The following is a 20,072-nucleotide window of genomic DNA, read 5'->3' on the forward strand; positions in this document are numbered from 1 at the left end:
ATTGTAATAGAGTACCTACATTTTAAATAGAATTTTAAACAGAATTATTGTATAATAGGCACATATTGATATGTGGGTACATTTACATATGTCTTGTTGTTGATAATATAGGAATAATTTTTTTTATTAGGTTTTTACCTTGCTCCTATCATATTTGTTATGCTTGCTTTGTCTTAGACAGTGATTTTGTTTTTCACTGATGGTAACATATGATGGACACTCATGGGTTAAAGAACTGACAGGAGGATGTAATGTGATTGGGTGATGTATGTTTTAAGTTGTATATAAGTCATGTGATTTTATATGGCACCAGGTTCTGATAAAGTCCTTGAGGGGATGAAAGTGCTTAACTTGTTGTTTTTCTAATAAATGATTGGAATACACTATTGACCTGGACAGCCTGTGGTTCTTCATGGTTACTCTGTTGTTTTGGATATACTTTTCTGAGGTGCAGACCAAAACCAGTGGGCTATGGCTGACCAAGTTTGCATATGACTGCAAGCTGGGCACTGTCATCAAGTCCCCTTAGTGATGTGGGCATCCTCCAAGAGGGTCTCACCCAAACAAATGGCTAGTACCAGAAACATGGCCTCAAACTGTATGCCAAAAAATGCATCATCATCCTCTTTGGGGAGAGTGACATCCCCAAAAATTATCACATTGATAAGGTCCTAAGTACACAATCAGTTGTGAGGGACTTGGGCACCCAGGTTGATATCAACTTGACTTTTGACCAGCATGCTGCCTCAGTTGTACAGAAGGCTTTCTACATGGCCCACCTCATTAGGAAGGGTATATCATCCGGGGACAAGGAGGTCATAACATCTCTGTATTCTTCCTTTATAAGACCCATTATTGAGTACAACACCCCTTTTGGCATGTACCTCATAAAGCCCATGCCGCAGCTGGAAAGACCACAGAGGTTCCTCACCAGGAAAATACATGGCCTCAAACATCTACGCTAAACAGATAGGCTAAAAGCCCTATCCCACTACTCAGTCTCATACAGACTCCTCAGCGATGACCTCTGTCTGGCGTATAAAGCAATCTCAGACCCCGCCTTGATGGGACTGCTGCATATCCGCAAGTAAAGCTCTACTTGAGTAAACCATACATGCAACATCAACCTGGTCTGTGACATCAATAGGACTTGTTGGTAGGACAGATTTGTGTCCCAGAGACTCCGCCTTCTGTGGAATAGACTCCCTCTCCACATCAAGCAGAGTACGTCATTATCCCTTAAGCGCAACCTGAATAACTGAATGGGGAACAGAAAATACACCCCTGGGATTCCACCTGTGTCCCTTTGGACCGGGGCATTGGTTGCTCACTTGTTGGAACATGGGCTAAATTCTTGGCTAAGCCTGTAAGGGCCTCAGGGCCAATAGCCTAGTAAGTTCCTATGGTCCTATGATCCTATGATAATATAGAATTATTGACCATGGGATGGTAAGGCCAGTCTATAACCAAATGGGATAGTTTATTTTAAGCTCAAAAAGGAAAATTGGATAGGCTTAAAATGGCCCACAAGGACAGCTAGCCTAGTACTTATCTCCATCCATCCATCCATCCATCCACTCATCCTATGAACCTGTAAAAGTTATGCTAAAATAGAAAATACCTCCTTAGAACTGTTAATGCTTGCTTACATTCAACCTCACGTTTATGATTTCTTTTTTAAAACTGATCATCCTTGGCTTGGTAGCTTATATGGTATACCTAAGGTACATAAAAATACATGTCTTCCTCTGTTTTGTCCCATTGTGGCTGCCAATGGATTTATAACTGAAGACATTTCTTTAATTCTTGACAAATATTTTAACCCAGTAGTAAAAAGTTGTTTCTTTTACATACAAGGTTCATGGGATTTCTTAGATAAACTTAGAAATTATTTATTCAGTGATAACAAAGTCTATATGAGTACTTTAAACATAACTTTATTGTATGCTTGTATTTCAAAAGATGAGGAAGAAGAGGAAATAGATTTTGTCAGGTTGTATTTGACAATGAACATTGATTTTACACTAAGTTTATAAATACTAGGAGTTTACTGTTAAATAAATTATTAGACAACAATTTTTTCCTTTCTAAACATTATGAGCACGTTAAAGGTAAAAATCGGTACTACTGTAGCCCCATCCTAGGCTAATTTAGTTATGGCTTGTAAGAAACACAGAAAATTATGAGTGGTTTGCTGATGCTAATCATGTTATTACATATGTGAGACATAGTTTGTTTGTCTTTCGGCTTTTCCCGGTAAGGTGTCGCCACAGCGGAACTCCGGTCCACTAATGACTGGCAGTAGATTTTTACGAAATGCCGAGGTGCCAGCTCAACGCCCAACCTTCAATGAAGGCACGCCCATTTATGCACGCATGTCTTTTGAATGCTACCCAACCGTGGGGAGGACATGCAGACTCCACACAGAAGGCACTCCTAAGCCCAGCCGAGAATCGAATGGGAGTAACAGAAACCTGGTTCAAGGCTCCCGAGAGCACCCCAGCACTACCAGGTTATACCTCATACCATGCTTTTCGGCCCCAAAACTTGGACCGAACCACAAAAGGAGGGGGAGTATCCATATTCATCAAAGATACCCACACCTCCAGGTTAGTGGCACTGCATGAAGCATCGGAGACCATCCACGTGCAACTAACAGTGGGCAAAACTGTCTTTCAGTTTGTAGCCTGGTACAGACCACCCTCCCAAACTCAGGAACCCCACTCGGCTTTCCTGAGAACACTGGAGAATATGAAGGTCTCTCCAAACACCATTATATTGGGTGACTTCAACTACCCAAACATAGACTGGGAGCACTACTCAAGCCCCAACACCCTCGCCCAACGGTTCCTAGAATTTATAAACTCAAATGCTATGGAACAACTGGTCACCACTCCCACAAGAGGGGAAAACATATTGGACCTGATCATCACCAACATGGGGACTCTATGTTCCATACCAGAGGTATACCCCTCATTGGTAAGATCTGACCATAAATTAATCCCACTGGACAGCCATATCCCTTCCCCACCCCCAGCCAAGGAAACCACGGTGAAGAACTTCTCAAAAGCAAACTTCACACTTCTCAAAACCGAGGTGGAATCCTTCAAAGCCCCCGGGCCAGTGGAAAATATGGCCCAAACCGGAGAATCCTTTACAAACGCTTTCTATGGACACCTACAGGAATGCATGGATCGTGCTATCCCAAATAAAACCAAGACTCATTCCCCCAAAGGCAGGAGACCTGTCTGTTGAACCCCAACCATAAATAAGCTATACAACAGAAGGAGGAAGCTACTACATGATAGAGCAAAATCCCAAAAAGGGAAGGCATCTCTGATCAGTACTAGCAAGAAACTACGATCCCTCATAAAATCATCTAAGGCCAGCTTCAAAGGAAAAATTGCACAAGTTGCTAAAGATAATCACAAGGCCTTCTTTAGTTATGTCAGGAACATGGGTGGCAACTCCTAGATATGCTCTGAGTTAGTTCAAAATAACAAAAAATACACTGAACCCACAGACATTGCCAACATCCTGGCAGACAGGTTCAGTGCAAACTCCCCCCCCCCCCCCCAAAAGAGAAAATGTCTATCCCAACAGAGTGTAGCCTCCCTGACATCACAGATGCACAGGTGAGAGCTGCCCTCTCCAAAGCAAAAAACACAGCATCAATGGGACCGGACGGTGTCCCGGGCTGCGTCTTACACGAACTCCAAGAAGAACAGAACCCTCACATAAAGTCACTGTTCAGTCTCAGCCTTACTACAGGATATGTACCCAAGGAATGGCGTACAGCAACAGTGATCCCACTCCACAAAGGTGGTGCCACAATGGACCCCGAAAACTATCGCCCTATAAGCCTGACTAGCCTGGTCTGCAAAGCTATGGAGCGTATCATCATGAAACTCATAAACAAAGACATTGGGAACCTCCAAACACTGGATCCTACCCAATTCGGCTTTGTTAAGGGCAGATCTTGCCTCTAGAACCTGGTTGACTTCTTTGAAACAGTCACCAAGGCCATAGATGAAGGGAAGGTAGTCCACACAGCCTACCTGGACCTCGCAAAAGCCTTCGACACAATACCCCACTCGGGCATCATAAATAAGCTCACCAGCTTAAATATCAACCCCTATGTCACAAGATGGGTTGCAAACTGGCTCAGGGATAGAACCCACATGGTCAGAATTGCAGGTGCTATGTCAGACTCTAAACCAGTTACAAGTGGCGTCCCACAAGGCTCAGTCCTGGGACCTCTCTTGTTCGGTATATATTTCTCTGAGGTACAGGCTAACATGGGAGGACTATGGCTGACCAAGTTCGCAGATGACTGCAAACTGGGTGCCATAATCGACTCACCGACTGACACAAGCATCCTCCAAAAGGGTCTCACAGAGACGGATAACTGGTGCCAGAGCCATGGCCTAAAGCTAAATGCCAAAAAGTGCATAGTCATCCCCTTTGGGAAAAACAAAGGTGGTAATCCATTAAGTACGGAAGAAGTAATTAGGGATTTGGGGACCCAAGTAGATAGCAATCTCTCCTTTGACAATCACGTTGCCAAAGTGGTTAGAAAGACTTTCTATATAGCCCACCTTATCACGAAAAGGTTCACATCTAGATCAAGAGAGGTCGTTGTGCCCCTCTACTCATCACTCATCAGGCCCATAATTGAATACAATGCCCGATTTGGGATGTATCTTACCCAACACCTGCAGCAACTGGAAAGACCCCAAAAGTACCTCACCAAGAGGATCAAGGGACTCAACAGATGCCCTACGCAGTTAGGCTAAAGAAACTCCAGCTCTACTCAGTTGCTTACTGCCTACTCAGAGACGATCTGTGCCTGACGTATAAAGCCATGTCCAACCCCGAATTAATGGACATGCTCCACCTCAGGAAATCCAAATCCCTTAGAGCTACACACACCAGGGACTTAAACCTCAGCACAGAAATAAATAGGACATGCTGGAGGGACAGATTCATATCCCAGAGGCTCCCCTCACTCTGGAACAAAATCCCAATCCATGTTAGGCAGAGTCCCTCAATGACCCTCTTCAAGAGAAATCTTGACGAGTGGATGGGAGATCGTAGGTTTACCCCTGGGATCTCTTCTGTGTCCCTACTAGGCAGAGGCACAGTAAACTAACCTCAAAAGGGCTATCTTCTGTGACCTACTATACAGAGGCACAGTCAACTAATCTAAAAGGGTGGTGAAAGCCAAACACACTGTGGCTAGGCTTATAAATGCCCTAGGGCAGATAGCCTAGTATCAACCTATGAACTTATGAACCTTTTGCTGTGAGGTAACAATGCTACCGCCGTACCACTGCAGCTTGCTACATATGTGAGACATAGACAGCAAGGAATTCACCTTGAGAACATCCATGTCAGGAACACATAATATTGGGTTAGCATCGGCTAACCACTCATAATTCTTTGTAGCGCATGAAGTTACAGTAAAAAAAAAAAAAAAATACTAAGTGCTTTAGTGGCTTTCAAAGCAATAAAACACTTTGCAAGCTCTTTCAAAAAGGCAGTGTAACACTGGCACTTAAGCTTACCCTCACCTTCCATGCCTCTCAACTGTCCAGATTTTCTTAGAACGTCCACATTTTTGCCTCATATATTGGATCTGTTCCTTATGAAGTCGGTGGTTTTTGGACATATTACTGAGGACTGAAAATGCTAAATAATGGCATACATTTAGGTTTCAGACTTTATATCCTTCAGTAAATCAGGCAAACACGCAGCCTGTTATTCTAGTAACTTTCTTGTTTTAGAACAGGAAATCAGGAACATGTTATTGACAGACAGCAGGCAGAAACAAATCTTTTATTCTCCCGCTGTCAGTTGTGCTTGCAGATTTTACTGCCTATGGTGGCAACTGACCTTAAAAACTTTAGCAGGGGGTGCTTAACATTTGTTAAGGTTGGGTCTAGCGCTTAACTGATTTATCTTTTTCCAAATATCGGAGTGTAATCAGTACACTTCATGCACTACAAAATTATTGCTTACAGTTTCCAAGTTTAAATACGTAGCATACTATAAACGCTTTATTGACAACCTGTTTTTTTTTCTTTACATGGAAAGGAAGTGAAAAAGACAGGAAATTGCTTTTAAATAAGCTAAATCAGACAAAAGCATTTTTACATTTTACTATGGTACATGGGGTCAAGTTAATTTTCTTGACTTGATAACCTCTTGTGATTATATAAAAATTGCTTGTAAAATGTATAGAAAAAATACTTTTGTAAATAACTATCTCCGTTTTACTAGTAGTTATTCCAACTTATGAAAAAAACATACTTTGGAGTCAAGTGTTAAGACCTTCAAGATTAAAAAAACAAGTTAGCGATTTTAGCACAAAGGTTAATGTTAATATAAAATAATTTATGGAAAGAGGTTATTAGGTAAACTACTTGTTAGAAATCACATAAAGAATAATAGACATAATAAATGTCAACCTATTTTAAAAACAGGAATGGTTGCCAAAGAACAGAATAATATTAAAGTTATTAAACATAGTCATTTTTGTTTAAATATTTCTTTGGATAGTGTAAACATAAAATAAATCAAGTTAATTGGAAAATTTTGAGCTGCAGTAGTGAGTTATTAACAGCTGTAAGTGAAGAACCAAATTTTACCTACAGAAAGATTAAGGGACAATCCTTTAATTTTCTCACATCATACAGATAAGAAATGTTTAAATGTGGAAAATGTAAGATGTGTCAGTACTTATTGGGAGGCCTTTTTATTAATTTGGAACATTTAAAGAAACAATTATGACTAAAGGGCACTTCACTTGTAACACTGAAGGTTTAGATTATGTTGCCCCAAATTCAGACTGTTCAGCTTTTTACGGGGCTGTGTCTATAAGTAAATTAAGTAAAAGAATGAATGAATATTATTATACCATCAAGAAGAAAGATATTAAAATGTTCTGTGTGAGCATTTAAATGATGACAAAAGATGCAAGAATATGTATTTTAGTGTATTAGGGCAGTTACTACATACTGGGGAGAGATATAACAAAAAGTTGAAAGAAGTGAGGTGCTTTCACAGCTGAAATTGAGTGTAGGCAAAGTGGCAGGATTAAATGAAATAATTAACACAAAATGCTTTTTAGCCAATTGCCATTGCACAAACAATACATTTTTTGAGCAGTTTTTATTTTTCATTTTTAATTAGTATATATATTTTTAATTGGTCGCATGTGTAAACATGTTGTGATGTCATTTGTTAGAATTATTAAAAAAGAGTAAGCATGTCTGATGAAGAACTCTGGTTTATTTGAAGATGAAAGCCCTAAATAAATATAATTGGTTTAAGCTGTTGGTGTTGTTTTGTGGTACCAGTAATGTAGTATGCAGTACTGGTATTCAGAAATGAATGCTGTATCTGCATATGTGGTCTCAGCTTTAGTGCTGAAGCACATAGTGTGTTGTAACTAACAGCAGCAAGTCACTTGCTACATTTGTAATAAGGGATTTGCTACAGTTTCAGTGAAGAATGGCTTTTTTTTTTTGGTCCTCAACTATGAGTTGAGAAGGTGTCAGTTTTAGGGAACTGCACATTGTGTCATTGTTCTGATCTGATCACTTAGTAGAGTACCTGGTAATCCATATTTGCAGCAATTTAATAGAGTTAGTTCTCAAAGAAGAGCCACTCCTGACAGAGGAGCTTAAGTAATGCATGCATCTTAAAGGCATTAGATGTCTGTAGGTTATTCTTAAAGTTAAATGCACTAGTAAATTGTTCTAGGGTTTCCCCAGTTCTATTACTGATTTCAACATAGATTACCAAAACTGCATTTAAGTCTGAAGACCATCAAAATATGCAAATTTTTATTAACAATATTTAGTTGGACCCACCCAGTCATTGAAAAGACAACATAAGCATATCCTTCATATATAACAAAAGATTTCAATTTATTCCACAGTCCTGGAATCAGATGGATGAGACATTTTTCCCTGGTAGCAGTGTTATTAAAGAGAATGACATGTAATGGGCCGTGTCAGTTTGCATTGCTAGACGGAACTGAGAGTGCGAGATCTGAAACAACTCATCCTATAGTGCTTGAACAGCCAAACGTACCATAACTGTTTTTGGTAATAATTTTCCCTAAGCAGCTTCATTTTAACAACAGTATCACTCTAAAGAAGATCTCTTGTACAGAGATTTTTTTTTCTGAACCATTTCAAGAGGTTATACACAGAAAGGAGTACTGTATTCAAAAAGCAGACATATAAACTTAAATAAAGTTCAGATTTATTCTAATTGCACGAGGAAGTTTAATTACGTTGCGGAGATGAAAGTGTTTACCTTATTGATTTTATTCACTGTATATTAAATATATGTCTAGTCTCTTCATTTGTACTGCTGTCCTTTGAGTCTATGACCTTAAAGTGACATCCCAATTGGTCTCGTTGCTTTTCCCCTTATAATAAGGGTATGTTGCTTAAATTAAAATTTGTTAAGTGTAATATCCATGTCCTTCATACTTTTACTAAAACAAAGAGTATCAATACTGTTTTGAGAAAGAACAGAAGTAATGGTGTAGAAATTTAAAGATGGGTAACCTTGATGATTTATTACAGGTTGTTAAAGATGACGTTTGCATGAGGAGAAGTTCATTGTGTATGCCACTATTATATTATAAAACTGTTAACGTGGCTTCTTTAGCTACTGATGTCATGAGAGAGGTTTCTGCATTTACTTATTCATTTAGCTTAGATTGCAAACAAATTGTGCAAAAGTTGGGAGATTTTAGAGTCAGATTGTACCATTAAAGTTATTACTGGGTGCAGTCCTATTTTTATTAATAAAAAGAAGTTTAATTAGAAAGTGCTTACCATATTGATTTTATTTGTTGTATATTAAAGAGATTTCCTGTCCCTTCTTCTGTCAAGGTGCATTTTTAATTGTTCACTGTTAGTTTGTTTCAACCATGTTTTTTTTTCAAAGAGATGGTTCTTTCAGGAATTAATCTTGCACTTCTGTTGGGGTGCTTCTTCAGTCATTTTGTTGAATTACACAGTCACCAAATCAACAGAAAGCATTTCAACCCTTAGATTATTAAAACATAACATGAGTTCTTCTCTTGTTCTGTATTTTCTGCCACCTCTCTTAGTTTTAAAAGAACAGAATTTTGTTGGCTGAGGCTTATTCAACAGAGTGTAGCTCAGTATGAAATGTCGGTAGTTGAATCATAGTAAGTTAGGTCCCTTAGATACTTGCCATTTGTTTTTGGTATTGTTGCCCTGGTTACTCATGTATACTGACTTTCTTGTTTCACATCTTCAGGTAGTGTTTGACTTAAAAGCATGCTTATGTAAAGCCTGTTATTCTATCAACTTTCTAAGTATGTAAGGGCAATATCTATCCCTGATTTTGGTCCTTTGTCTCTCATTATTTTTAGATTTCTCATTGACTCATGAGGTAAGAAGTTTAGAGGTATATGGGGAAGTTGCAGTGGGTTGTACATTGCACTCTGGCAGCAGTTAGCTAACAGGATGCATTTTTGTGTGACAATTATTTATGTATCCATTCATTTCATCACAATAAAACATCTGAGGTGTACAGTCACACTCATACAGGCGGCTGTAATTGATGTTTGCACGTACATGTGTGTATGTGTGTGCGTGCATGTAGAGGGCTTGTACTCATGCACACACAGGGAGGCTTGCAATAGTTTAAACGGTATAGTTCTCACGGCAGCTAGCTGAAATACCTGAGAAATTATGTATTATTAATTCTTTTCATTCCAATAAGACATCTGAAGTATATACTGCCAGATGTATAATGTATTCCGACAGCAGTGAGCTGAGGAGATGCATTTCCATGTGACAGTTATTTATGTATTCATTCCTTTGATCACAGTCAAACTTCTAAGGTGTACAGTAACAGTCATACAAGAGGCTGTAATTGATAGTCATGTGTGTATGTGTATGTGTGTGTGTGTGTGTGTGTGTGTGTGTGTGTGTGTGTGTGTGTGTGTGTGTGTGCACATGCATGTGCATGCTCCCTACAGGCCACAGCTGTGGTCAGTTCAGGCTGGGATCCAGGTTGGAGAAGGGGAGGCTCCTCAGATACCCCTGGATTTTTATCCTATGCATTCTTGCATGAGGTTCTGTCAGGATGGAAGCTGATGTATCTCAGTGCCTTTATGAAGGAATAGGATGTCAGAAAAGGTTTGTCTGCAATGCAGAAAAAAAGAACTGGCTTATCAAAGCTAATTTCTACAGACACAGGGTACCATTGACTGTTCTGTGCCCAGTATTGCACTAAGCAAGGGGTTTGTATTAGGATGGGTGAAGACTCAGATTTTCTAGTTTCAGAAAAATGCCTAGGTGTTGCAAAAACAGACAGGATCGGTGACAGCATCCTGCTTTTCCTTCTGTGGGGTTGTTTGATTCGGTCTGTCATCCAGGTAAGGGTAAATATGAAAACCTATGAGCCACAGATGGACTAAAAACTGGAGGCAGCACTGGGAAAAAAACTCTAGTACAATAGACAGGCAAGAGATATTTATTGTGTTTCCTGTGAGAAGGTAACTTTCTTGCCAAGTATGATCAAAAATGTACCCACTGCAGAACAGTGGCAGGAGGGTCTGCAAGGAAATCATCTTGAACTTGATTTATTCTCACAGTTTTCTTCAGATGCAAAAGATCCAACTTTTTCTTTCCTTTTGGGGTACTAAGAACAGCCTTGAATAATATCCTAGCAGACAGATATTCTGCTGAGACCCAAGACATCAAAGGATTGCTTTATCAATTATATATAACCTCCTTCAAGGTGGTGCAACCTTAAAGTAGGTTGTACTAAGGAAGAATGTGAGTATCAGGGTTGACCAACCACTTATCCTGTGGTCTAATATTTTCTGATTTGTTTGTCAAATTTTGCTGCATGCCTTCATCAGTGTAGAGGGTCTACTCAAAGAATATTGTATATCCTGGCTAACTTCATGTCACCCCTGGGTTTCTGGATACTGGCCAAGGCTCTTGCCACCCATATAGTGCCTTTTTTAGGCGGTGTTCCAAAGACCAGATTACCACTGTAACAGCTACAAACAAATGCAATCTGAGTGTAATGCTGCTCAATGCTAGAAATCTAAATCTCAAAATGCACTCATTTGAAGCACTCCTTAAAATGGCGAACATTGACATATGTGCTGTAACAGAAACCTGGTTCAAGGCAACAGAAAGCACCCCTGCACTACCAGGCTATAACTCATTCCACACTTTTCAGCCTCAGAACTTGTACCGAAGCTCCAAAGGTGGTGGTGTTTCCATGTTCATAAAGGATGTGCACACCTCCAGACTGGTAGCCCAGCATAATGCATCAGAGATACTTCAGTTGCAGCTAACAATGGGTAAGACAGAGATTCAGGTCATAGCCTGCTATAGGTCCCCAACCATGTCCCAAGACTCACACTCCATGTTCCTAAGCACCCTGGAGAATATTAGGGTCCAACATAGCACTCTCATACTGGGCAACTTCAACTACCCCTCCATTAACTGGGAAAACTACTCATGTACCAATACACTTGACCAACGTTTCCTGGAATTCTTTAATTCCAATGCCCTGGACCAGCTCGTTCTTACCCCTGCTAGAGGTAGCAACATCCTTGATCTGGTCATTACTAATATGGACAGCCATTGCTCTACACCAATAGAAAACTCCACACTGGTTAGATCCGACCGCAAACTAATCATCTTGGAAATCCACATCCTTCCCCCCACCCGCAAAGGTAACTGCCATGAAAAACTTCTCCAAAGCTAACTTTAGGCTCCTAAAAATAGAGGTGGCTAACTTCACAGCACCCATGCAAATGGACAATAGTTGCATGACTGCCAAATCATACACCAATGCACTGTATGAACACGTACACAAATGCATGGATCTCGCCATACCCAATAGAACCAAGAAGCTCTCCTCCAAAAAAAGGAAGCTAATCTGGTGGTCCCCTGACATAAACAAACTCTACAACAGAAGGAGGAAACTGATGCAGAATAAGGTGAAGTCTCAAGGCTGGAAAAACTCCCTTATCAGCCTCAACAAAAAGTTGAGATCCCTCATCAAATCCTCTAAAGCAAGCTATGAAAACAGAATTGCAGCAGATAGTAAAGACAACCATAAGGACTTCTATAGTTATGTAAGAAATCTCCATGGCAATACCCAGATTTGCTCTCAGCTATTGCACAATGGTACCTCCTATACTGAGCCAACAGATATTGCCAATATACTGGCTGACAAATTTAGTACCAACTTTACCCCTCTCCCCCCCTCCAAAGGACCAACCACAATACCAGTAGATTGCCAGACACCCAGTATTACTGCTGCACAGGTTAAAACAGCACTGTCCAAGGCCAAGAATACAGTTTTCATGGGACCTGACAATATCCCTGGCTGTATTCTACATGAACTACAGAATGAACTGGCACCTCACCTGTGTGCCCTGTTCAATCGCAGCCTCACCTCAGGCTTTGTCCCTACCAAATGACGCACTGCTACAGTCATCCCTCTCCACAAAGGAGGAGCGACTACAGACCCTGGGAACTATTGCCCCATTAGCCTGGTGAGTCTGATAGGCAAAGCTATGGAACACATCATCATGGACCTAATAAACAAGGATATAGGGAATCTCCAAACTCTGGATCCCACACAGTTTGGTTTTGTGAAGGTAGATCATGCCTGCTCAACTTGGTTGACTTCTTTGAGTCAGTCACCAGAGCTGAGGATGAAGGCAAGGTGGGTCATACATCCTACATTCATCTGGCCAAGGCCTTTGATACTATTCCCCACTCAGGAATCATAGAAAAACTCACTCAGATAGGCATCAACCCCTATATCACTAGGTGGGTTGCAAACTGGCTCACAGATAGAATCCACAGTGTGACAGTAGCTGACTCCAAGTTAGACTGCCGACTAGTCACGAGTGGAGTCCCACACAGTTCAGTCCTGGGTCCTCTCTTGTTTGGTATCTACTTCTCTGAAGACCAGGCTGACACGAAGGGACTCTGGCTGACAAAGTTCACAGATGATTGCAAGTTGGGAGCTATTATTAACTCCCCAAGTGATGTTGACATCCTACAGAATGGCCTGAGACCAATGACTAGTGTCAGAACCATGGCCTTAAGCTCAATGCCAGAAAAATGTGTCATCATCCCCTTTGGGAAAAACCCAGTTCCCATGAATTACCACATTGATGGTAGTCCACTGAAGACAGAACGTGTTATAAGAGATCTGGGAACACAGGTTGACAGCAACCTCTCTTTTGATCACCAAATTGCCACTGTGGTCAGAAAGTCCTTCTATGTGGAACATCTCATTACTAAGGGTTTTGCATTCAGGAAGAAAGAGGTCATTGTCTTCCTCTACTCTTCCCTCATTAGGCCAATCATCGAGTACAACGCCCCATTTGGCATGTACCTCACTAGACACCTGCAACAACTGGAGAGGCCACAAAGTGCCTCACAAAGAGGATCCTAGGCTTTAAACATTTGTCCTATATGGACAGACTCCAAAAACTCCAACTATTCTCTGTCTCATATCGCCTACTTAGAGGCGATCTCTGCTTGACTTACAAAGCCATGTCTGACCCAGCTCTGTTAGAAATGCTACATCTAAAGAAATCCCAATCCCAAACCTCATTACCACAATCAACAGAACACACTGGAGGGACAGGTTCATAACTCAGAGACTGCCCAAGCTGTGGAATAGATTTCCCATACATGTCAAGCAGAGCAGCTTGCTGACCCTATTCAAGAGAAATCTTGATGAATGGATGGGAAATAGAAAATTCACCCCAGAGATAACTCCAGTGGCTCTACTCGACAGAGGCACTGGGAACTAAGGTTGGGTGGCATGATACCAGGGTAATTCTATGGGCTAGGCTTGTAAATGCCCCAGGGCCATTAGCTTAGTACACACCTGTGAACCTAAGATATATCTTACATTGTCTTATTGCATATTAGCAGTAGACCCAAAGGTTAAAAAGGTCACACAAACAAAACAGTTATTAAAAACAGGAAGATGACCCAGCCAAGCTACAGTCTTCATTATGAAAAAGCTTAAACTTTCTGTGGTGAAGGCCAGTGAGATATATGCAAATGACCACTTAAGGACATACCAGTATTTCAGCTACATGGCATTCCTTTTTACAGATTATAGGCCTGGCATGCTCTAACTGATCTCTTGGAATGACATTATACCTACGCAGGGGTGAAACCTCCAAAATTCAGTGGTATACCCTGTACTCAAAGTGTCCACGTCTGACAGGTCCAAGGTCAGAAAGACCTACATTCTTATGAAACAGGATTCAATTCCTTTAAACAAATGCAGATGGATAATCTCTGGAATATTTCAGCAATGAGAAGTGAAGGAGCTGTTGATATGGTGGTCTTGCATTTTTTTTCTTCACCTATTTAAAAGCTTTTCAGGGGAGGAAGGGCCAAGTAAAAGTTCCTTATCCAGAGATGTTTAAGAGTTGCTGTATTACATCCTCAGGAAGCATCTGCATTTTTAGTCAGACATATCTCCTGATGACTGTTTCTGATGCTACCTCCTTGGTGCAGGTGCCTACGATATCATCATACTCACACTTTATGGTATGCTTTCCAATTTGCTCATTGTCAAGGTAATCTTAGTTATTAACTCTTTTAATACCTTAGCCCTTATTTCCCAAGCAATGTTCTCAAGCTGTTTCAGTATGTCACCCTGAATGCAGATCACATAAGTCTCCCTATTTATTTATCTGATAGATAGGTCTGCAGAGAAAACTAGCTTAGAATCCTTAGCCACATTCACTGAGACTACTGCAGGATTAGTCGCAGGATTTTTGTAGGATGCTTATGTTGATCTTGCAATCTATATAATCTGTCTGGCTTTTTGGTACCGATAACTAAAATCCCAATTTTAGAGATGCAGATATCCATTTTTGGTGACAGTAGTCAACATGACTAAATCACCTAGAGCCAATTGTTACACTTTTGAGTGGTTAGACATGATATGGCATGCAGTATGTGATCTGTGTTCTCAGATCTAGAGGATATTGTGCATCAGAATTAATGCCCAAAGAGTTGGTCTATACAACTCTTCTCCTGATATGCATCATCTAGAGACTGTACTGCTGCCCACAACTCCATTCTTGGGTGAGTTTGAGGTGGAAACACCTAACATGTTCTTGGGAGGTGGGGAGACAACATAGAGACACACAGAGAACCTGGAAACTCTTCTTTGCAGCATTAATTTAATTCACTTTCCATATGAAAATTAAGGTCTCACTAAATGAAAGATACTTTGGGGAGACCTCAAGGAATGAGTCCTCAACCTCAGCATTATCTGAGTAAGAAGCTAGGTCTGAGACAGCAGAAATGTCACATTATGGACAGGCTGAATGAGATGTCCCTTATCCTAAGTTCTTTAGGGCACATCAAATTTTTGGGTCTATATAACTTTGTTGAATCCCACATCAATGAATACCTCTTTGTCGAACACCTATTTATCGAAGCTCCAATTTAGCGAATGGACTTTTCAGTGGAAATTTTCCTAGGGCAAAACATTGGTTGGCCACCATCTGGAATTTACCCTTTTCTCCACTGTAGTGTGATCTTGGAGTTGGTATATTTAGTTAGGGGGGTGTAGGGGGCATAGCCCCCACCTGGGTAGATGTTAAGTTTTATAAGTTTGTTCACATTTACTTGGGTGGCATACTGTTGGTTTGTCCTAGGAAAGAATTCACTGAAAAGCCCATTCACTGAATAGGAGCTACATTTAATAGGTTTTTCATGAAGAGGTACTCGCTGATGTGGGATTCATCTAAGTGATATAGACCCAAAACCTTTATAGTAGTTGCAGTGTAAAACTCATAAACCTGTCTCTTTTGCCAGTCATTTATCTGGACTTGTGTAAACCTAGCCTGTCAATATTATTCCCATACCAAAGCAAGGGCTTTACAAATAAAAATCATTTGAAACCATGTGACCTGGTAGATGACTATCAGCATTGTTTAAAAAAAGCAGTATCACCTGCACCACTCTACTATTGGCTCCATGGTGAAGGCTATGGACAAAGGGGCACTAACTAGGGTCATCTTTCTTAACCACTCAAAATACTTGATTAAGAACACCATGCATTGTGTTTTTTCTGAACTAAAAGTCTCTTGCCAGGGCAATACCAGACTTGTTTGGTTCAGAAGTTAAATGAGCAATACAGCATTTCATTCAAGCGCCTAAATGACTTGTAGCATTCATCCACTCAGTCTAAATAGGGTACTGCAGGGCTCAGCACTGACCGACACTACTTTTTCTCACATTATTTATCAGTCTGTTACCCATCAGCCCCTACTTTGCTCATTCTATTGCTTATTCAAGTGATATGATGCTCTGACACAGTATTGCTGACTATTTAAAAATGTGTGCCAGTTTGTCATTCACTCTGGGACATGTATGTTAACAGTAAAATAAACACAGACTAAACGTATATATATATATATATATATATATATATATATATATATATATATATATATATATATATATATATATATATATATATATATATATATATATATATATATAGGTTCATAGGTTCATAGGTTGGTACTGGGCTATCTGTCCGAAGGCATATATTAGCCCAGCCACGTTGTGCGGTATTCACCGCCCCTTTAGTAGTTCCCTAGACCCTTGTACTAGCAGCTAGTACCCTTGGCCCCTATCTAGTAGTGCTGTTGGTGTGATCCCCGGTGTGAACTTTCTGTTACCCATCCACTCATCAAGGTTCCTCTTGAAGAGTGATAGTGAGGGGCTCGGTCTTATGTAGATCGGGACCCTGTTCCATAATAAGGGAAGTCTCTGTGAAGGGAATCTATCTCTCCAGCATGTTCTATTCATTGTTATGTTGAGGTTTATATCCCTAGAGCGTGTAGCTCGAGTAGATTTGGTTTTGCTAAGATGGAGCATGTTCAACAATTCTGGGTTGGACATGGCTCTGTACGTTAGACAGAGATCGCCTCTGAGAAAGCGGTATGCAACAGAGAACAGTCTTAGCTTTTTCAATCGTGCTGCATAGGGCAACTGTTTGAGGCCAGTAATCCTCTTGGTTAGGTACCTTTGTGGTCTCTCCAGCTGCTGGAGATGTCTAGCCAGGTACATTCCAATTGGTGCATTGTACTCAATAATGGGTCTGATGAGGGAAGAGTAGAGGGGCACCATTACATCCTTAGATCTTGATGCGGACCCTTTCGTGATCAGATGGGTCACATAGAAGGATTTTCTAACCACTTTGGCAACATGGTTATCAAAGAAAAGCTGACTATCTACTTGGGTCCCTAGATCCCTTATTTTTTCTTCAGATTTCAGGGGATTACCTCCTATGTTGTAGTTTCCGGGTACTCTGTTTTTTTCCAAAGGGGATTACTACACATTTTTTTGCATTTAGCTTGAGACCATGGCTTTGACACCATGCATCAGTCTCATTTAGGCCCTTCTGGAGGATCTCCATGTCAGCCGGAGACTCTATTATAGCACCCAGTTTGCAGTCGTCTGCAAACTTTGTCAGCCACAGCCCTTCCGTGCTTGCCTGTACTTCTGAGAAGTATATGCCAAACAGGAGGGGCCCCAGGACAGAGCCCTGAGGTACACCACTCGTTACTGGTCTGGATTCGGACATAGATCCCGCTACTCTTACTTTATGGGATCTGTCTGAGAGCCAGTTTGCGATCCATCTTGTGACGTAAGGGTTTATGCCCAGGCTGGTGAGCTTATCAATAATACCTGAATGGGAAATGGTGTCAAATGCTTTAGCAAGGTCAAGGTAAGCCGTGTGTACCTCCTTTCCCTTATCTATAGCCTGAATAACTGTCTCAAAGAAATCCACCAGGTTCAAGAGGCATGATCTGCCCTTGACGAAGCCGAACCAAAACAAAAAAACAATGTAATTTGATTCCCACAGAAGGTGTGCTGGTATTAAGGAAAGTCTTTTTTTACCATTTGAAGGGAATTTGAATTTGCAGAAATAAAATGCTAGGGTCAGAGAGAGTACTGTGATTGTCTGTAGTGAGGTTCATTAAAAGTAGGTACTGTTCAGAGAATCTTTTGGACAATCAAATGCACCCAACAATGAAATGGAAGCAGTTCACAAGTTGCCATGATTTTAAGTTGGATGTATATAGTTGACTGCAGTTCTCTCTATGCACGGCAGTAGGGGCACAGGTCCCACAACCATTCAAATGGCTGATCACAGCAAAGATTCTGTAAACAGGATTTTGTGAATCCCTTTTTGTTTACTCTAATTTGGAGGGACTTTACTCTAGAGCACTGTGTTACTGCCAGTCTACATTAATGATCACGAGCATACAATAGCAATCTTTCCAGCTCTTACTTTATATGTATTATTTATTTTATTTTACATTTGTTTACTGGGAAAATCTGACTGGACACAGGTCCTTTTTCAGCAGAGGCCCAGGGGAGAAAAACTCCAGCAAAAAAGTTATAATATTACAATATTTAAAAAGTAAAAACATACAGTACTGTAAAAATAAGAATAAAAATGTAAAATACAGAAATTACAAAAATTACAAAAAGTATACAAAGGTAAGGCAGAAACAGAAATGATAAAAGTTGACAACAGTTTAGGAAGAAAATGAAGTTAGTGATTGCTGAGTGACTGACATTAATTACTACAGTTAGACATAATGGAAATCATTAGTTAGACATATTGTTATAGTTAGCAACTTTTCTGTGGGTACGAAGATTGTGGACCAAACAGTCAGCTGAGTGTAGAGGAAGGCCAGAATACTATGAATTTGGACATAAGATGATTGGAAGTACTTGTTAGGTAAGCTAGTGTTAGTGTTGCATCTATAGTACTCAACTGAATGTTTAGGTTAGTGAATACCTAAACGTCGACCTGGTAATATCAATGAATTAAAGCAGTGAATTGCCGATTTAATGTAGGGAATGAATTCCCTCGGCTGCAAAAATAAATAAATAAATAAACCAAAATGAAGTGGAGGGGGCTTTGCCCACCACACCACCCCCTAAATAAATGTACCAAGTCTGAGATTGCTGTACAGTGGGGAAAGGGACAAAATCTGCATAACGGCCAAGGGAATTCTTTCCCTGCGTTAAATCGGCTGTTCTCAGTTTTTTGCTTTTGCTATTACCAGATCAACGTTTAGGTATTCGCTAACCTAAATGTTCGATCAGGTAATAGGAACCCTTAGTGTTAGCCAGGGCAGGCACAGGGACAGAGCCAGGTGTGAGTTAGGTGAGATTTCAGAAGCTTTTTGAACTGACTTATAGAGCAGTTGGAGGTTATTATGGCAGGTAGTTTGTTCCAAGTTTTGGGAATGGTGTTTGAGAAGAGTGAGTCTCCAGCTGAGTTATTTTCTTTGGAAATATGAAGAAGAGGTTTGTTGATGGAATAGAGGGAACGACTACTGGCATGCAGCTGTTTGAGATTTTGGAGATCAGGGATTTTTTCTGGGTGGTGGTGGATTTTGTGGGCAAAGGTTAGTTGAGTAAAGAGACGGATTAAAAAGGAAATTTGTCATAAAGATACTTGATCTTGCACTAGGTTTACAGTCAAATGTTTGAAAGTCACCTTACTGTCATTCATAAGGTTGAGGGTAAAGGTGCAAAAGTTTAAAACTGTGAGTGGAAATCCTGTTGCCTCCAAAACACTGACATGTAGCTTGCATTCATGGTTTTGAACATCTCTGTTTAAATTGGATTACACTACAGTGGGGATTGGGAAACATACCCTTTTCCTCACTGTAGTGTGATGGAGTTAGAATAAATAATTAGCAGGGGATGTAGGAGTTGCTGGGGGCTTGTTCCGCTGCAAAACATTGGTAGTACATCGCCAGACGTCCAGGTAATGCGTTCAGAGTTGTGAGCGAATGGTGTGCACAATTTCGTCATTTCAGTTTGAGTAAGTCATTACTTGCAAAACTGATTTACACAATTCTGATAGTAAACCTTTGTACTATCCTAGTTAGCTAGCTGATGTCTTTAAGTTATTCCTGAACCCAGGTCACAGCTACTGTAAACAGACACTCAGCT

The 20,072-nt window shown here is 40.5% G+C and overlaps 1 protein-coding gene across 1 annotated transcript in view; it reads right to left on the reverse strand.

Moving 5' to 3' along the window:
* The window catches only part of SIM2 (SIM bHLH transcription factor 2), a 1,026,265-nt gene that overhangs the window by 18,226 nt on the left and 987,967 nt on the right, over positions 1–20,072 (reverse strand). The window lies entirely within an intron of this gene.

Source organism: Protopterus annectens, chromosome 5.part1 (assembly GCF_019279795.1).
Source record: "Protopterus annectens isolate FY-2018-M chromosome 5.part1, PAN1.0, whole genome shotgun sequence".
Taxonomy (NCBI): domain Eukaryota; kingdom Metazoa; phylum Chordata; order Ceratodontiformes; family Protopteridae; genus Protopterus; species Protopterus annectens.